Genomic DNA, 17,313 nt, shown 5'->3' with positions numbered 1-17,313 from the left:
TGACACACAGGATTTTCTTATTCCCAAAAGCTTCAAGATGGACACAATGATGAAGGCAGGGACAAGGGTGAAATATAACCACCACTCTTTTCCCCCACCCTCAGTATTATATAAGCCTGCAAATAAGAAAGGGCAAATGCCACTTTCCTAGAGCAGGTGTGAAGTTGTACACATTGTACATCATCTGACAAAAACTGTTAATGATTATTTTCACTACAGAGAACAAGAAAATTTCACTCCATCAGCCTGGACAAAAGGGCAAATATTCACCCTCTGCTCCAGCTACCTTTTACCAAAGATTACGTGTAAAACTGCATACAGTGTCTGCAGAATTGTTCCTCTCACGTATTCTCACTCCTCTCTCTGGCTGCTGTTGTGCATTTTTACGCCTCCTTTTTAAATATGTTATCACAGAGGAGCTACCACTGTGGCTGATGGGCTCAGCCTTGGCCAGCAGTGGGTCCATCTTGGAGCTGGCTGGTATTCGCTCTATCAGATGCAGGGGAAACTTCTAGCAGCTTCTCACAGAAGCCACCCCTGTAGCCCACCCCACTACCAAAATCTTGCAAACCCAATACAAAGCCTTACTTCTGTACTAGTGTCCTGCAAGGATCAATTCAGGGACACATCTCTAACATTTAGGCAAGCATTTGTACCCTGGGAAGTCACCAAACAAAATCCATCCTCAATTGCAGATGCATTAAGTTGAAGCCACCTCCACTGACTATTTTGGAGACGGTAGGCAGGTGGAGACTTTGAATTACTGAGCAGTTAGCTTAGGCTGCACGTCTCCAGCTTTTCAAACAAGAGAGAAGCAATGCATGTCTCTAACTATGTCCAAGAGCTCAGCCTTGAGGAATACAAGTCAACCAGTAGGAACAGCACTTTGTGCACAGGCCTGCTTTGAATAAAAACAGGGATACACTGAATTGAAATGATTGAAGTTGGAGATGGGAATGAGTTCACTGTGAATCATATGGCTACAAAAAGGGTATGACATGCACAGCCTTCTGTACGGCACAAGGGAGGGAAGACAGGTGTCTCATGAATTATGAGTAAAGTGGGACAATTTATAGGGAAAGTTTCAACTTTAAAAAAAAAAGAAAAAGGAAGACACCAAAAGCCATTAGATACATAACCTTGTAGTCTAATATGGCCATAAATTAACAGCTGCACTATATTATGTAAATTTATGTTAAATTATTCACTACCTGTCACCATATCTCCATAAAAAATCTACGCACTGACATTTACGAAAAATGACATCTTCTGATAATAGTTTTGCTATGTATTTCAGTGGCTGCAATTGCCTTTTAACCATCTTGACTGCTGCTGAGGCAAACACTACTGAAACAGAGATGCTTTAGGAGGTCTAATGAATTCATTACTATTCAAGGATTCACCCTCCAGGAGGGCACTGTCCATGTAAGCCAGTGTCCTTAAGGCAGTACACTTCTTTCTCTGGTTTCAGAACTTGCTGGAGAGGAGCCAGGAAGGATCACACAGGTCCTTCCATCACTCCAGCTATAAGCTAAAATTGGATACCCTGTAAAGACCCTGGCAGCACCCGTTTAGTGTCAAACGTGCTGGCTACTAAATATAGCAGGGCTGTGTTCAAGGGATGCACAGCCCAGCTTGTCCCCCTTCACCCATAAGGAATCAAAGCGTTCATCCAGTCATTGAAACCTGAATCAGAGCTCTTCTTCAGATGAGATGCTTCTTGAATCATACTTGGCTTGAGGTGGTCCTTCAGCTTTCCAGCTGTGTGCTTCTGCTGACTGTGACTTACACGCAAGTGGGACACCCCAGCAATCCTGATCATAGCGAAGCACAGCACACAGGGACACACTATCCATACTTATTCTAAATAGGACATACAATGAGTTTGGGAACTCATATGTGTGTCATCCTCCACGGTCTCTGAGGCAGTAAGGCACATGCAGTTTCACCGTATTTTATTTTGGGACCTGTATTAGAAACTCAGCTACTTTAGGCTCGCTTTCTCCCTAGCCCACAGGGAAAGAAAACTGTGCAGGGGATCATTCAGACCTTAGAACAGGACACATTTCCCTCGAACTGTGTCCTTCCCCATCAACTACAAAGGGAACCCATGATGTGGCTTCATGTGAGCCTCACACCAGTTTACTTGCTGCAGGCTGCTACTCTGCAGAGATGGTGGAGTCTGAAAAGCAGCCTCTGGCTCTTGTCCTCCTCCTTAAGGATCTAAGGCAAGAAACTCTGGCTTAGCCCTCCAGTCAAGGAGGGAATCAGACTGGTTTTACTATCCGTTTGCTAGCTGACCTCTAACATCCAGTTTAGGCACAAATGGATCTGCACCCACAAAGCAGCTATCTGCTAGAGACGACTGTGTTCTGACTTAGGGTGGCAACAGCAACTGGAATTCACCAAAAGACTCCCACTGATTAGCTTTGGACCAAGCCAAGGATAAGGAAGAAAACTCTGATGTTCACTGAGAAATGGGAAAGAAGGTTGACTTCTTCTGCTTCTTCCTAATAAATTTTGAGTGTAAGCTAAGAAAAGAAGCTGAATGCAAAAGATAACAGAAAATTCAGGCACCCTCCTATTAAGCAAAACCCCATGCAATAAACTACTAATGTACTTCCAGGGCCACTGTCCCTAATTTGACCTTGCAGTTCTGCTCAAAAACATCAATTCAACATTTCAGAGGCAGGAGAAAGGAAGAGGGGATATATGTTAAAGAAAGAAAGAACGGAGTGAGGGGGAGGGAAGGCAGAAGAATAAACAAGCTTTTGCGACAGCAGGAAGCTCTCTCTTAATTCTGAGATAATGAAACGCTTCTAACCAGGCCCAACTGCTGAATATTACAAGAGCCATCATCTCATGTGGATTGCATGCAGCTTTATTTTCTACTCCCCTGCATGGACTGAATATGATTCACAGCACAGTCACAGGAAACAGTCATTACTATTTATTTGAAGCGAGATGAGTGAGTGCTCTAAACAGCATCCACTGCACCTGCGATAGTGCAGAGAATCTGTTTTTATTAAGCACACCCATGCCCTCTTTTTTCCCCATCTTCTCTTCAATATTCTCTTCACAAAGAGCATTTTATTACAGTGCTAGCTGCATAGTTCAAAAAGGAGAGAGGCAAATTTACAATGATCATTAGAGAAGATGCAGAAGCATGGCAGCAAACACTAGCTCCACCACTTTGTGTGCACAGAAACATCCCCATGCCGTGCACATGCCACAGAAACAGTATGTACACAAACATGAAGAGACAATTCATAAAGTATAGCCAGTAATAATACAATCTTAATATAATATGCCTGGCTGTGGGCAATCCTCCTCACCCCATTTCGTGTTTGTGCTGCAGCTGGAAGATGTCAGAACACCCTGAACTCGCTCTACTCCAGACAGCCCCAAAACCCCGTTCGTCTCCCTCAGCCCCTGGAGCAGCTCCTCCATTTTCTTTACAAGACACTGCCCACAATTTTGCTGCAGCAATTTATCTCTGGCTACACAGAAAGGTGAGCAGCCTGCTCCCCAGCTTGCTGCTGTTCTTTCTCCTGCCATACTTCAGCAGCCGATGCTGATGCCTCCCTGGCCCCCAAAACACTGCACCTATGAAGTGACAGAGCCTCCGCTAATTCCCACTCCACCATTATTCCCCCCTTCAGCAGTCTCTGATGATAAAGGTATGCTTTTAGACTGCTATTTTGAATTTAATATACAGCTGTAGAAAATTCGGAGCGCTCAAAGCACAGACCTCTCTCTCATCTATAGGCTTTATTGCCCAAAATGCATGCACCTGATGTGCTTACAAAACTGTCCTTGCTGGCAAAATTGCAAAATCCTCTTAAAATGGCACAGCTCTCTTTTCCGCTGGTTTTCAGGCCAGCAGTAAGGAGAAGCTAAGGCCATTTCATCCTCTGCTGTAGGTATCGAGTGTCTCAAGTACCTGCATCCTGTGATGCCATTTAAAGCTTCAGGAGATTAAAAGTGTGGGTTTTCTTGTTTGTCTAACAAAGTAAGATACTTCACAGTATAATGGATTGCTCTTGAAAACAAATACTCTTAATAGCAAGTGACAGATGAACAGACAGAATTGTTTTTTCCATCGTGAAGTTGGGTAAATTATATGTGGCCTCTGGAGCAAGCGTGATTTCAGATCACAACATATACAGGAACATCTTATTTCTATATGGTCACTCTGGTGCCACATGTGACCGACACAAAAAAAGCTCCCTCACCAAACAGGGAGCAGTTCAGAGCCCAGCACCCTCACTCACGAGGGGCCATGGTGAGACCAACATCACAAAGGAGAGCAAGAAGCACAGTGTGTGGAAGAGGGGACAGATAATGGAGGGGAGCAACGACTTTGTGGTAAGCTGTACTCTCTTTACACTACTGCAGTGTAGCAATCACCTGTACATCCAGCACCCAGACACTAAAGCAGCTGGCATAGATAAAAAGATGGTGGGAAAAAAAGCAAATTAATAGAGTTAATACATAAACCACTAAAAACTGCTTTTGACTGGACTATGAGCTATCAGTTCCTAGCCATTACACTGCATGCTGCAGGCTTTTTCCCAACCGGTTTTAAAAAAATCTCTTAATATTGCTTCTCCTATCACCATCTAGCACAGGACTATTACAAGACAACTTTCCAGCTGAGATGGAGTTGCACCCGCTTTGGGTCTCAGCAACTGCAATCACTGCCCTGCGAGGACAGCAGCACAATGTCTGTCTCCTTTACTGAGCTGAGAGTTCTGCTACACCATCCACGGCGACAGACTTCACTGACCAAGAGATAAGGACTGTCACTTCATTATTGCAAGAGTATGTAGAAAAGGGGAAGCAGTCTCGTATCAGGCAAGTGAGAAAAACATCATTCCCAGCATTAGGTTTTTTTCCCGATTCCAAAGAAAACATCTTAAATCCCGAGGTGGGAGGACTACCAAAGGCAGTCCCAGTTATGGTATGGTTTGTTTTGCATTATAGACACTAGCTCACTAGGAGCTGCTCCCAAACTATTATCACTTCACTTTTGCCTTTGGTAACCATTAGTCAAGCAATGTTTGGGGACAGATTCTCTTCCTGGTTACAGCACAGTAACCCCCCGAGCTGACAAGGTTATTGCATATTTATGCCCCCAGAACTGAGAGGTAGACCTCATATTTTATTTTCTTTGCATACAGAGGTAGCTGAGGTGCATCATGGGAATAGCCTTGCAGGAGCCACGAGGGAGCAGCCCCTCACGGACAGGAGTAGCACAAGGTTGTCCATGCTACTCCTCAGTGATGGGGGCTTCCCAGGGATTAGGTCACTATCATGCCAGCACGCTGAGGCCTTGGGCACCCATGGCACTTGCTATTGCTGTTGGACCCTTCCCTCCTCAGTGCTGACAAGGCAGTGCCTTCCCCACCAAATTATTTAAAGCAAAACCCAGGTTTGAGGTAGAAAATGCTTCTTGATATGTGAACTCTCAGCCTGTGAGCAGAGTGAGAGCTGCAAAAAAGATTTGTGGGTCCCCCCCTTGCCCCAGTGTTTAAATGATTAATTAACAATTTCTAAAATCCAATTCACAAAAGGAAAAAGGACAGATTTTCAAAACTATCAGCGTGTAAATGGAGCAGAGCTGATTCTCTGGCAACTCTTCTAACAAGGGTTCCTTTTTCACAGTATTTGTTTTATGCTTCCTAAAGATCTGTCCCTAGTCTAAATCCCAGCAGGAGGAGATGCCAGTGAAGTTTAATTACATTCCACCTGTGGGGAACATTCAAGGAACAGGGGTCTGAAAAAAATCCCACAACTTGGTCTGGAAAAAAAAAAAAAAAGAGGGAAAAAGAAATCTGATTAAAGCAACGATATGAACGTGCTGTGTCTCCTAACCATAAGTTTTAAACATTCTCTTCTTACAAGTCTCAAGGCAAAGAGCCAAATTCTCTGCTGAAGCAAACAGGGAATTTATACCATCAATTTAAAACAGACATTCAGCATACAGGCCTATGGCTTAAGTAAATAGTTATGAGAAGTGGCGTTTTAAAGGGTTTTGGTGCTTTGATTTGTGGGTTTTTGTTTTTTTTTTTCTTTTATATAAACTAGACATGCCGAGTGCTGTGGTAAAAACTCCTTGTGATCCAGGACAGGTTTTAGCTTAGACATGAACTACTGTTATTGTTTCAAGGGATTAAAATGGGCCCTGTGCTTTGCTGGCTGGGGGGTGTGTGTGTGTGCAGGCACCGCACAACCATCCGCCTGGGCCCCAGCAGATGCTGGAGGCACATCTCACCCAGGCCAGGAGGGTGGGCAGGAGTCACATAGGGTGGGCAGGAGTCAAAGATGTGAGCAGTAAACACAAAAGAGAGAGACTCACCAATCTGCAGCCGTGACATGGGAAGCTGCTGCCCCCAGCACAAGCGTGAAGGAGACAGAAAGAAAACTGCAGGCAGCCTAAGGTACCTTTATTTTATTATACCTGTGCTCCAGGTATAGTTCTTTAAATCTGGAAAACTCATCTAGCTGAAATATCTTTCTCTGCAGGAATCGGGCAAACAACTCGTGTGCGTCCAGCTGGGACAGCTGAATGGTGGACTAGACAGAGGGAGAAAAATACTGCATTCAAAGCTGAGAGGTAAAGCCAGACTTTTTCACCATTCCCCCTCCTGGTACTCCTAAATCAGCCATCTCGGTGTTCTGCAACCCAACCTTGGTGCTCAGAATGCAGTTCCCACAAGGAGCTGAAAAAGGGATGGTGAACACCCTTTCTCCACCAACTATCTAGAGTCAGTATTACGTCCTGCTGTACACAACAGAGAGACTTTCCACCAAACCAGTCTGCAACATTTAATCATTTGAAACATTCAAGTGTGACAAAATTATCAATGAAACCAATTAAGAATCTTGAGATAATAAGCATTGATGACAAAATGTTCCATTCTAGTGCCTACCATCAGGTAGTCAGGATTTACATCATCTGTCATTTATAAAACCTATGCCCTGAAGGATCCCAGTGCACCTTCAAAATGTGTGCTTCCTCATCCAGATAGTGGTGCTCCCCAAGGTGACTCAAACTACTCATACACACCCAGTAATGGTTCCTAGTAAGCTCTTCAGATCACAATGGCAGAAATGCAAGTATATACCTCATCGCAAGCAAAGAAGCTGAAAAATGCCAGCTTTGATGCCTGTGGGACCACGTCCTGAGGTTTCACCCAACCCAAAAGGACAGGCCACAGGAAGGTGAGCCAAGAGCACACAGAGCAGATGCGGGGAAGGAGAATTCATGGATTCGATGAAAAGCCATGGCACCAGCAGTTTATGTGCTGGGATTTTTCAGCAATTTAGGACAGGAAGTGAACCAGTGTCAGGCGGTCGATGCTGCAGATGGGTCTTTAAGCAGCCAACATGTAAATGGAGTTTGGCAAAGATACCATGACTAACAGCCTTTTTTTTGTGTGTGTGAGAAATGCCATTTTTAGGTGCAGTCGGAGAAATACTGCCTTCTGCCTGCTAAGAGCAGGTGTACAGATGTCGACAGTGAGTTCAGGCAAGTGCCAGGTACTTGAGAGTTGTCACTGGGTATGTAAGCGCCTAACACCATCTCAAAGCTTTTGCAGGAAGCAGGTTTTATTTGTTGCTGAGGTTTCCAATGAACTGCTTCTCTAGCAGACCCTGTCTCTGGGCTCAACAGCTCAGCATAGTCTGATTTTTGTTTTGCCTTTGTTTCTAAGTTAAGCCGTCTATGCCAGGCCAACCTCCAAGTGAGGAAATGGTAGGTCTCTCTGACTCACCAGTGTGGCTCCTTATGAGCTGCCCACGAGACAGGTACAGCTAATCTGAAATGACGCCTGGTAACTGCAACATCTAATTTCAGACTCAAGGCACCAATTTCCCAGTCAGTTTGTAGCTACACTGTGTTACTGTAATGGGTTCTCTGCACAATTATCACAACACTTAGTAAGTTAATCATTTCCAAGAGAGCTAAGAAACAGTGTACATTACTTTCATTTTAAAGAAAGCAGGCATATCTTCCTCTGGAAGAAACAAATAGCAAAGTTTCCCCCCTAAATTTTGTTTATTATTAACTTTTCACAAATAATTTTATTCCACCATTAGTATTAAAATATCTTTACTTTAAAAACTGTAGTAAACAGGCAAGAATCTAAAACCCAGGTGTGTGTGCCTTTGTGGCAATGGCACGCATCAGGCACAGGCAGCTTAAATAATTTATACTTCATAATTTTTTTCTTAAATAATTAACTAGCTTTAACTAGTGATTGTCCAGTTCCACCAGTGCTATGGGTTTAACTGCACATTACATCTCTGAGTGCTTCTTTGGTGGCTCTGCTTTTCCCCATTCCAAATGCGGACAATACATCCACAAGCCCTGCTGGATTTTTCACTTAGAGATCCATTTTCTATCTTGCTCTGAAGAACAATGTAAATGCATTTCCTACAGCTTTCCACCCTGCAGCAGACCCAAACAGCTCCAGTTAACATCTCTACTGTTCACTTGATGGACTACCATTCAGTCTAGTATCTCTTAGCACAGTGGAGGAACCTCCTAGCTACAGCTGGTAATGTGGGCTCATTTGACTGTCCGTTTGCCTCTTGCAGCCCAGAAATTAAAAAGTTAAAATCCTATAGCTTTGTTTAATTACTTCGTTGCTGACAGAAATGCAGAGCTGGACTGGGAAATGAGGTGTACTGCACCACTAAAGAGTTGTACCTTTTGGATAATGCATTGAAATTGAAGCCTTGCTCCCCATCGCTGGCTTGGAAAAGAAAGTTCTCCCAAGAGCTTTTTCAAAAAATCTTCTACCAAGAATGGCCTGTTCCATAATTACCATCCCATTGCATAGACCAATGCTGAAGGACATGTAAGTGTACATATATTCAGATGCATAAAGATGCACATGAAGGCTTGGTAGCATTCACCAATGCACTGCTTAGAATTTGCATAGCTGCCTATGTACAGCAACTGTCTAGTGGCTACAACACTTTTCTGCAAAGTCTGAGTGTTAGTGGGATTAAAATTATTACATCTTTAATCTGAAATGCTAAAAATATAAAAGGCAGTACTCAGAACTCTATGCAGTTTCAAACAACCATTCCAGCAATTAGTTTTGACTTGGTGGGAGTTAAGAGATCTGGTAACATTATTTTCCTACAAAACAAAACCTTAACTTGTGATAACATTTCCCACCTAATTTCTTTTTGTGTATTTATAGAACTATAGAAATAGGAGAATAATACCCTGACACAAAGATCTAACAACACTTAGAAACACTTAACTCCTCCAGCAACTATGACACTTAAAAGAAGGGCACACTGAGCAAAACCAGGTCTGCGAGATAAGTTTGGTAAGATTTCACACTGGTGGAGGTGGCTTTTAGAATACGCTATCCAATTCTAATATCTACGTTTTCCAAAGGATGTTAAAAACCCATAGGTTAACCTCTGAAAACAAGCATACAAACTGTCCAACTTCTGCGGGGGGTTGGGGGGGGGAAGGTAAAAGAAAAAGATAAATACTTTTAGGAACTTACAGTTTTAACACAAGAAAATACTAACAGGTAATATCACCACAGTTTACAATTATAGTCTCACAATGAGGAGAAAATACTTTTCCTGTGCAAAGAGTCTTTTATACAGCCATTCAAGAATGATGGAAGTTCAGGGGAACCTGAGGGCAATAAATTCAAACTGGACACAAACCTAAGCTTTATTTAGAGAAGGGTAATTAACTGCAGGAGAGATAAAATTGTGGTAAATTCACTGTTGCCAGAAAGGTTAGAGTAGAAGCAGAAGGACTCCTTGCATGACATTTCCAGCTATATTCATGCAGGATGTCAGGACTGGTGGCGAAATGAATCCTTCTGGCAGAAATGGGGATGAAATCAGAGCCCATTTCCAAACGTTGCCAAACATGGAAAAAGTTCCTATCTGAATGGTATGACCTGGATCTATCTATGGTTTTTCTTGTAAAATAGTAGGTAGGAAAGAAAGCAGGATGTTCACTTTGCACCAAGTCTCTATGTCCTTGCATTGGTCTCCATTTAAATGCACTGCTAAAGCTCCACTGATAATAAAAGATTGATTTAAAAGACCATTCTACAACCTAAACAAACACTGAGCCTGCTTAATGTTACATATCATATCCTCTTGTCATTTATGGCTACTCTGTGTGTTTACTGTGTCTTTCACTCCCCCTCAGTATCAGCCCCAATTTACAGCACAGCAGCTGGTTCCCTGGGGCTGAGTGTACAACTGTAACCCTGAGCCCAGCAACAGCAGTGTCTTGATTATGAAAGAACAGCACTGATCTCACTTAGGATCTGAACCAAAGCGACCCCCTCCCAAGATTCTGAGTCAAGTCTTTGCAGATTTCCTAAATGACAGGCATCTCTATGTCACTACAAGCTGAACTTGCCCTCCAGTAAGATCCAAAATGTAATCAAATTATCTGCATTCCTATATCAAGGTTCCTATTTCAGTCCAACAGAGAATATAAAGATGATGGTGTGAACAGAAAAGAACTTTTAAAATTGTTTCCACTCCATCTTTAACTTCTATAAGAAAATCTATTATTTTGCATAGGCTACATGTCTTACATCAAAGTCAGTACACAGCATGACAAAAACATCCATGTTCTTCCCACTCATAGAGAAAGAAACTTAATGGAGTGTGTCATGTTTTGGCTTTTCTTTCTCTTACCATTTTTTGAATTACTGGTTTTACTTTGTGCTCCTTGTCAGTGAGATGAGTATTGCTCCTTTCCTTTAAATAACTGGATTGTAAGAACAAGAGATGTGTCTTTGGAGCCTGATTCTCAGTTGCACTAAGGTCCTCCTATGGCAGCATGAACAGGCCTTACCATAGCTGCAAGTGGTTGTTTATATGCTAACAAGATAGTATCATGCAGGAATGAGATGATTATAATACTGCTGCAGATAAAGCATGAGGGTGATGTACACATACCTTGACAGTCCATTCCCACTGCAGGAGTGGTGGAAGAGGGCATAAATGTAAACTCAGAATCAGGCTTTTGGTTTGCAGTTACCCTGGTTACAGTTTGTAGGATTTATATGTTTAATTAACACAAAAGGTGGAAGGTTCCACAATCCTATAAAGACAACATGCTAAAGACAGTTTTGCCCAACATTTCTAGAACAGCAAAACTCGCAACAATGGAACAAGGATAATTAAAAAAATCACTAAAGCATTTTGTTTCACTTGTTTTTCTTGGGATCCCTCATTTTCAAAGTCAGGAAAGACATTTTATGCCATCTAATTAAAACAACTGGGAGGGTTTGGGATTTTTTTTAACAGATATACTAATTTAAACAGAATCAATTCAGTGAAGTCTTACACTCTTGGTCGTACATAAGATTAGACTGCACAATAACCAACTTCTAAACTTAAAATCTACGGTTTCATGAATTACATAGACAGTTGCATAGACAACACCTCATTTCCCCCTCCCAAATGGAGTGTGCTTTGTAGGGACTACTCAAACACTGGTGAAAACACAATTTGCATTTCTGTTCAAGGGTGATGCATGCACATCCTTTAATTTTTTCACCTATTAACTTCAGTGATTCAGATCTCTGATCAAAATCACTGTATTTTCACTTAAACCCATGGGAGAAACACCAAATAGATGATTTTACAAAGAGTATGTTGTGGGATATAAGTTTACCAGAACATGCAAATATTGCTTGATGACTTCTCTATTTCCCGTGCCAAAACTTTCAAATTCTCTGTGTCTCACCTTGGAAAAAATAGGATTATTAATATTACAAGCCTTGTAGGCATATTTAGAGGTTGGCATTTATGTATCATTCACATCTTATCACATGAAAAGTGCTAAAATAACCTAAAATATTTAGAAAAGATATGGTATGTTGCTCCCACTGGCAGAAGTCTACTGTGCTGAAGTGTCGGACTACCAAACCTAAAGAAGAGAAAGTAATCTGCCTGACAGTAACTAATCGGGTTAAACACTGTTGAAACCTGTAGGTAAAGCAACCACTTGTCTCTCTGGATAAATATAAGAAACAGATAAGCTCCATTACAGAATCAAGTAAGGAGGATTACAGCTCCTGTGCAAAGTCGCATAGGCAACTGTCGTGATGCAAAATGACAAGCAAGGTTAACGCGCAAGGCATCTGTGGGCAGAGTAGTTCTCTGCGCAGACCTGTGTGTTAAGGAAAGAAAGAAAAGGATCAGAAAAAGAACAGAGGAGGAGATGAGGAAGCACCAGGCACCGTTTCAGAAGCACGGCAAACCCAGCTTGGCAAGGGACTGCCACCATCCATGCCGCTCCATGGAGCTGAAAGCGCAGGAGCCTGCTGCTCAGTTCCTGCTGGGCTGGGCAAAAAGAGAGTTTTCACGTTCCTTGTAAATAAGTAGGGTCATTTCAAAGATATTTGGATCCTAGCTCTAAGCCAAACGAGCCAAAGGCCCTGAAATTTCAGCTGACTGTTCTGTCCCACACAGGTAATCAATGTAAACAGCCAACAAATTCTGATATGGCACAAAAACTGACAAATGTTGGAAACCTTCTCGGTGACCACATCTGCAGAGGTATGTCTTTCAGTACTGGAGCTCGCACATTCCTTTGGCAAAGGATCAAGCACTCCCAGTCTGCATCCAAATTGTGCATTTTATCTCACATTGAGCTTGCTCAGGCGACAGGCAGTATTTTAGGTAACAACCTACTACTTCTTGCTCCTTGTATCTCCATAGGAAATTGCTGGTAGTCCTGACTTTCTTATTAAAGAAGGTATCAAACACATACAAATGTTTTAAAATAACAAGCCATTGGGGGAAAACCCCACAACCTGTGACACTAGCTGAAGACAAGCATGCAACTGGTGTCAAGCTGTGCAACTTAAAAGCACTTCTGCGGCACCCACTTAGGACAGCCCGGCAGTGCATATTTGTGAATTACTCACAGGCAGGGAGTAAAATGCCTTTAAACATCACCTTATTCCCCCCTCACTTCTCCTCCCAGCAGGGATCTCTGCTGGCTGGTTCCTACCAGGCAGGTAGAGCAAGATTACTTTTAAATAACAATTTCTCCTACTACTTGATTTCCTCATCTCAAAGCCTGGGGATGTGTTCCTGAGCACTGGGGGGCCAGCACCACAAAGTACCTGCAGTGCAAAGCCACATATGCTGGAGTGGGATTAGAACACCCCAGGCTACCCCTGGAGTCTGGCAGAAAGTCAGCTGTGGCATCACCACGTACCAGGTGCTTTGGTGGTGAAATCCAGGCAGTTTGAAACTTTCCAGAGCGTCCATCACAAGCAAAGCTGCTTGTGAAGATGTAATCTTGAGGAGTGGAGAGCAACAGCACGAAGCTGGGAGAGGGCCATAATTTGACCAACCGCAAAGGGGTAGCTGGGCCCTCCTCCTTGGAAAAATGATAGAAAACCTCACCTTTGGGTAAAGGGGTATTCACACTCCTGGCAAACTGTGAAGTGAAATTCAAGTAAACCCCTTGCAACTACTCCCCCTCTCTCCCCTTACACTGAAACAACATCAGAGCTATCTGCCAGTGGTGCTTAAATGCTTCTGTTTTTCACATCACAGAGGCAGGAGTTTTGGACCCCCTGATTCCTATACTTACATACCTTTGGAAATCAGCATAAACATCTCAGCTGGCTACTGATGTGATTAAGATGTGCCTCCACTTGGCAATTTTTCCTTTGAAACAAAGCAAAGGCTTTCATTTGTTAAGTGAAAATTCCCCAGTGGAAACCCCTCTCTCTTTTCCTCCCATTTCTGACCCCATATTGGGCACTTTAATCTAATTTTGGTTTGAGGTTTTAGAAGCTGAAGGCTGCTTCTGAAGATCACGGAGGGAAAAGAAATCACTGGGAGGAACACCACACTTTGAACTGAACGTCCCTGGCACAATGCATATTGGAAAAAGCACTGAGAGCATTTCCCAATCAATGCAGCTGTATTTTTCACACCCAGTTAGAAGAAATGGAAACCTGTGGTAAATAATGCTGCTTTACACTAGTCCAATTACCCTAAATGATAAATTGCCTAATTATTTCAGCTCTAGAGTCTTTCCCAAGTTCTTTATCCTTTTCTTTGTAGTCACTGTCTGCAGAACAAGAGCGTTTGACTGTTACTAATTAGCGAGAGAGAAAGATGCAGGACATTTAGTAAATTCACTTCCCTTTAAATCCATCTTACAGTTATTTTTCGCCATCATGGGGAAAACAAAAAAAAAGTAATAATTTATTTAAAGGCTGCTCTGCTGGAGGAAATTTTTTCTCCATGACTACTCTATGATATTAAAACAGTCAGCTTTTGTTTTTTACATTCTCCAGAACACCAAAAGCTTAAAGGCACAGCAAGGTTAGATTAACACCTTGAAATTATCTGTAAAGTTGTCTACTTATCAGGCTATTAAATCTTCATATCGTATTCTGAGTGCATATAAACTTGATGCATCTTCAAAAACAAATTCCAAAAAGCAAGTGTTTTGTTCCAGCTCACAATACAACGGCTCTCTGACATCTTGTTACTTCCTTGTTCCTTCATTTAGATCTACAACAGCAGCAAGGGGATGCAGATAATTGTCTGATGTTCAGAACTTTTTCACTTTTTCTCCATTTTCCCCTTAGATTTGCAGTGTAACTAGGAATAATGAGAAAGATACTAAAGCTCATTCAAAATATCTATTGCACGAGGAGGTCAAAATCATTTGAACACATTCTTTCTTTTGACCCGAGGGTGTGTTAACCTTTAAAAAAATACAAAATAGAGAAAAGCATTATACATTTTTTTTTCTCCCACTTATTAACAGAAACTTTCCTGAAACTCATTTTTTAAGACACATGTAAACCCAAAATGTTTTACATATAAAATAATAATATGAACATTTTTTTGAATTCCAAAAGCACAGATTTCATACAGGTGCAAAATACTGAGTCAACAGTGCTGAAGAATGAATGCTTCTGCTTGCACAATGGGCACTAATGTGCTATGCCTCAGTGGTAACCAGAAACGATAATTCCCAGGTCTGAGAAAGTAACTGAGTTTTCAGTCTCATTACATCTGAGACCTGACTAAGGAAACTGTAGAATTTGGTACCAGTTATTAAATGAGTCTTCACCTGTCCAAGCACCTATTTATTCACTGTTACCTAGAAACCAACAGTCGCATCCATGCAAGCTATTGCCATTTCTAGTGTATAAAAGTTCTCAGTCTCCCCTGATTGAGGCCCCAAATGCCTATCTCAGCAGCTGCCACAGTGGTGAAATTCCACTTCTGACCAGCCCACTTCCATAGAACGCATTGTGGGACACTGACGAAATCATTCAAAGTGTGGCTAGTTACACCGAGGTACAAGTTTGCTTTTTTTGGTTTTAAGGTTGCTTTAAAGGATTTGATTTTGGAAAAGATCCACAACCTGACTTTTGAAAACCAGACATCAAATGACTTCGCAATATTAGTGACAAATTGGTATCAACCAGTTCTCCAAGACAGTAAAATCTATGAACTGGTGTGAAATGGAACAGTCCTCAAATAGCATGCATTTCCTACTTTTCCTTGTGTTTTCCTGACTACTCCCTCTGCACCAGTCTTGCTATCTGGTTAAGCAAGGAAATATTCATTCACATCACTGGAAGACCACCACATTTCTAGAGCAAGGGCACACCCAGAAATCCCACTTTTTCTTTCTTTCCATATAACGAGGGAAGCATAAGATGAAGCAGGACAAACAATGCAAAAGCCATCTCATGCTGACTACAAATAACACACAAACACATTGTTAGAAATGGAAATTATTTAAATACATATGTGCTGCCAGGGTGGTAGAGAAGGAAAAAAAAAAGGGGGGGGGGGAAGAGAGAGAGGTCACAAGAAGTTCATTCTACCAAGAACTGCTTTACATAATCATGAAATGCAAACTAGTTTCCATTCCTTCTGGCACAGGCTCATTCAGCCTTCACTTTGAATGCTTATTGACAAATAAATGGACTGGTTACTTCCTATTAATGTTACCTAATTTATGTACATAGCTGGAGGAAAAATTCCATTTTGACCTCACATTCATATAAGCTAAGATAATTTTTAAGCTATGAATATGATGAATACAAGTTTAATTTCTTCTTGGTTGCTGGTGGGGATTTGCTGTTTCTTAACAAATTAGGCATGTGTTCTCCTCAGCTCAGCTTTTGCACCTTATGCATATAATATGTGCAATTCAGGAATCTGTGTTCAAGTTTCAGATGAAAGACCTTCTTTTCTTCAGCCATGATTCATTCTCTCCCTCCTCCTCTCTCTCATATGCAGACGTATGAGCATGCACACAAATTTGTTACTTGTTTTTGTTTTATGAGCTGTTCCCTAATACTTCTCTTCTTCTGCCTATGAAAAGTCCTTACAAAGAAAATGGTACTTGTTTTCACAGATCTCAAGAGTCACTATTGTCCTGATCAGGGAAAGTGCTATTAAAGCAAGATTTTATCCACAAGTCTTGAAGGTATCTCGGAAGTAGACATATCAGTGGAGATCCATGCAGCAAATGAGGATGTCAGGGCTGGACCAACATCTTCATTCCCTGAAGAATCTGCCTGTCAGCCTGGGAACATGGAGGGATCTCATTCCAAATGGATGCTAACAAACATAGAGCTTGAAAATGCTTTGTTTAGTTTAGCGTTTAATATTCCCCAGGAGACAAGTTTCTGCCTGATGAATGTTATTGGCTGCTAACTCTAAGCCATAGTGTGGGGTCCTGACATAGATCCCTTTCTCATTTGTCAGCTCTTTCAGGGCCAGATGGTTTGATTTCTCTAATTTCTTGCATCTGAGGTTGTACTTATGGCGGGATGTCCTCCCCTTCATTGCTAGGTATTTACAATTCAGCATACCTTATGGAAAACCTTTTGGTGCCTGATTTCCATGAAAAAAACCCACATATATGTAACTATAATACCTTTCTGGACTTGACCCCTACTTCACATAGAAGAAATTTCTGAATACTAGACAGATTGCCATCCAAAGATCAGGACTTACACCCATGAAGGGCATCCCCATTCCTGATAAATTGTGCCATGTGCACCTCTTTTCCTGCCATATGTAACTCCTCTGGCTGGACTGGTGACTGTATGTCCCTCTCAAAGCTGTGGAGGGGGGTGGTGCTATTTACTGTGGTTTAAGTTTATCTGCTTACTTCTGCCAGGCTGGACTGTCCAATGCAAAAATTGTTCTACCAAGTCTACCTGGAACTGTGCTCCACTCTGCAAAAATGTTCCTTATCTGTAGATGAAAAGTTAACACTGATGCTGGTAGTTA

The 17,313-nt window shown here is 41.9% G+C and overlaps 1 protein-coding gene across 5 annotated transcripts in view; it reads right to left on the bottom strand.

Moving 5' to 3' along the window:
* The window catches only part of TBXAS1 (thromboxane A synthase 1), a 233,624-nt gene that overhangs the window by 40,443 nt on the left and 175,868 nt on the right, over positions 1–17,313 (bottom strand). The window lies entirely within an intron of this gene.

The sequence above is a fragment of the Strigops habroptila genome, chromosome 3 (assembly GCF_004027225.2).
Source record: "Strigops habroptila isolate Jane chromosome 3, bStrHab1.2.pri, whole genome shotgun sequence".
NCBI lineage: Eukaryota > Metazoa > Chordata > Aves > Psittaciformes > Psittacidae > Strigops > Strigops habroptila.
Note: the sequence above shows the minus strand (reverse complement) of the source record. Positions and strands in the feature narration are given on the sequence as shown.